This window comes from Lupinus angustifolius, chromosome LG16 (genome assembly GCF_001865875.1).
Source record: "Lupinus angustifolius cultivar Tanjil chromosome LG16, LupAngTanjil_v1.0, whole genome shotgun sequence".
NCBI classification, from domain to species: domain Eukaryota; kingdom Viridiplantae; phylum Streptophyta; class Magnoliopsida; order Fabales; family Fabaceae; genus Lupinus; species Lupinus angustifolius.
In genome coordinates this window covers 11,390,124-11,393,834 of record NC_032024.1, presented here as the reverse complement: position 1 = coordinate 11,393,834, position 3,711 = coordinate 11,390,124, and positions in this window count along the sequence as shown.

The following is a 3,711-nucleotide window of genomic DNA, read 5'->3' as shown; positions in this document are numbered from 1 at the left end:
TAACCAGTTGATGAAAGAATTGAACAAGTGCACAAATTTATCAGCATTTAATCGATTAAAACAACAAGTTAATCGATTAAACCAACAAAATACAACAATATGACAGATTTAATGGCATGGAGGGTTATACATGAACCAATCAAGCATGGAATGATCAAGCATTTATATTATAACATTGAAACAATAGGCTTAATCAAGCATAAGATGTACATATAATCAAACACGATCAAGATCCATTAAACATGCAATCATGCTATATTTGACATATATAAGCAACATGAAACCATAATAGAAACGATTTAAGTTCAAATGGCATGCATATCAAGTCATAAAGTTGCAGCAATAGTAGATAGTTAGAGTTAAATCCAGAAAGCAAAGAAAAAATATGTCTCGAAATTACAAAGCAGCATAAATCCTAAACATTAGCCATATAGAAGGACTAAACCTAGGGCAATCTAAGATCTAGGGCCTTCGAATCTAAGGATGCGGAGGAGAATCTCTGTTATGAGGTACGGTCAGACTACTATCACCCTAGATGAGGAATCTCAACTTCTCAAACTCTGCACAAAACCTCGCATTCTGTGCCTCAACAATGTTCTGGACAAAGCTCCTCATAGCCTGATAGTGGTTATAGATGTAAGAAACCTGACGCTCCTCAAATTGTTCCAAATTAGTATGGTAGGAGTCCTTCAAAGACTGATAGTGTAAATCCATCCTGTTGTTTAGCCTTTGCTCCATGGCATCCAATTGAGCTGATCCAAAGGATGATTCTTGCTGTGCAGTTCTAGATGGCTCCCCCTGAGTATATGCATTAGGATGACTTGCACCAGCCTGATCCTCATCATCAGATAGCTCCAAATCCATTGTAGTAAAATTTTCCTGGTATTGCCAAGTACTTCCATAATTGTAGATACCCATCTTGTGGATAAGGCTTTCACCAACAAGGTGATCTTTGTCAGAAGTCTCTGTGACGATGGTGTCATATACGTCAATATGCAGATAGTCAATAATTCTCGATATGAAGATACTGTAGGGCAGCAATTTGGATTGTGATGTAGAGACATTATACACGACCTTCAGAATTTCTTCAGGCCAATTAACCATTATGTTCACCTTCACAACATACATAAATTTCAGATCATTAACAGTAGGTTGTGCGTGGTTAGTGTTCCTCTGAATCAAGATGTAGGCAATCAAATAGTGAAGCAATCTATTCTCTACCGATAAAGAACTAGCTTTAGTCAATTCTCGATGGACATACAAATGGGGACCTCTCAAACATGATTTATATACCTCAACAACATTGAAATCAGCAAGCCATTCGCAATCACCTAGGCTAACACTAGTAGTGGATAAGTCACCCACATTCATAAAAATACTACTATCCATCTCAAACAGATTTCCAGAAATCATAAACCAGTATCTACCATCCTTATAACGGAGGTTAGCATAAAATTCCCTAATCAAAGTTGGGTACATATTATCCGTTAATTCCAAAAACATTACAACACCCAGAGCCTGCATACCTTGCGGAAATTTGAAGTTCTGTTCCGCCATCCAGGTAAGATCAACATACCTTATATAGGTGGGTTTCCTTCCCAAAAATTTGGACTACCAGGTCTCCTGAAGTATGAGTGAGTAGTAGGGATCTCCTCGGTCGTGCCTCACGTTCGGATTTGAAGATGAAGCATTAGGAGGCCTACAAGTGCGTTGAGCAGTTGTCTTGAACCTCTTCGAACATCCTCTTTCCGTTGATGATGAAAACCGTGAGTAATGAGAGGATAAGGGAGGGAACCTAGAGCTTAGGGTTTTGGAATTGGGAATGGGATTTCTTGAGGACTAGAGATGAATTGAGGTGCACAAATGGGGTAAAGGTGAGGTTTAATGCTTCTATTAAGCTAAGATTTCGAATTTGCTGCTTGCATTTGAGATTTTCAGATAAAAGAAGGAAGAGAGGGTTTGAAAAAATGGCAAAAACGCTTCTGATTCTAATATATATGTTGTCGTTAATCGATTAAGAGCTGCATTTAATCGATTAAGCAGTGTAAAAGTTCCAGGTTTTCAGAAAAATGAGTCCATGTAATCGATTAAAATAAGTCTTAATCGATTAAATGTAGTGAAAATTGAAATGTTTGTTACTGGAACTCATTTTAATCGATCAAGAAGGATAATTAATCGATTAACTTGTATCGCATTAGATTTGTAGAATCAAGAGGTTTTTGGGTTTTAAAAGCATGCAAAGATTTCTAACATTTACCAAGCAGTTTTTACTCAATCACATATACATTTTCAGCTTGTTACACAAGATCATGAGTCATAAAAGGAATATGATGCATTCATAACAATTATACATTTTGAAGCATAGAAGACACAATCATGCGAAGCATATAATAACATTTTTAGACGATTTTAATCTAGATAATTTTCATCAAGAATTCCAACTTCTCTTCGAAGAACATAGAAGGTATCTCGTGAGAGAGACTTGGTGAAAATATCAGCCACTTACTTAGATGTTTCAACAAATTCAAGCACACAATCGCCTTTTTGTACATGGTCGTGCAAGAAATGATGTCTAATTTCAATATGCTTGGTTCTAGAATGCAAAACGGGATTCTTGGATAGGTTTATGACACTTGTATTATCACATTTTATTGGAATCTTTTATAGATTAAGTCCAAAGTCCTTAAGTTGCTGCTTCATCCAAAGGATTTGAGCACAACACACACCATCGACAATATATTCTGCTTCGGCGGTGGACAAAGCAACATATGCTTGCTTTTTACCGTGCCATGCAACTAAGGAACTACCAAGTAAATGATAAGTCCCACTAGTGCTTTTCCGATCCAACTTACATCCTGGAAAATCGAAATCAGAATACCCTACCAAGGGATAATGAGGCATCCCTATGATACCATAATCCCATATTAGTTGTTCCTTTTAAATATCTCATTATTCGTTTTATAGCAGTATAATGTGAATCTTTAGGCAAAGCTTGAGATCTAGCAAACATACAAACACTAAACGTAATATCGAGGCGACTTGCAGTTAAATAAAATAATGAGCCGATAATCCCACGATATTTGGTTACCTCGATTGCTTTTCCCTTTTCATCTTTATCTTTACACTCCATGTCGAACTTCTTTAGTAACTCTTTGCAATATTTCGATTGATGAATGAAGATGTCGTTTTCCATTTGTTTGATTTGAAGTCCAATAAAGAAGGTCATCTCATCCATCATCGACATCTCAAATTCACCCTGCATCAACTCAGAAAATTCTTTACATAGAATGTCATTAGTAGATCTCAAGATTATATCATCAACATATATTTGAAATAAAAGCACATGATTATCAAATCTACGAATAAAGAGGATAGTATAAACCATACCCTTCACGAATCCTTTTTCCAATAGGAAAGAGCTCAATCTATCATACCAAGCTCTGGGAGCTTGTTTCAGGCCATAAAGGGCCTTTTTGAGTTTATATACATGGTTTGGATATTTAAAATTTTCAAAGTCGATAAGTTGATCTACATAGACCTCCTCTTGAATGTAGCCATTCATGAAGGCGCTCTTGACATCCATTGGAAAGAGCTTGAAGTTTATAATTGATGCAAAGGATAAAAGCATCCTTATGGCCTCTAATCTTGCTACAAGAGCGTAGGTCTCATCATAATCGATGCCCTCCTCCTGGTAGTAGCCCTTGTCCACTA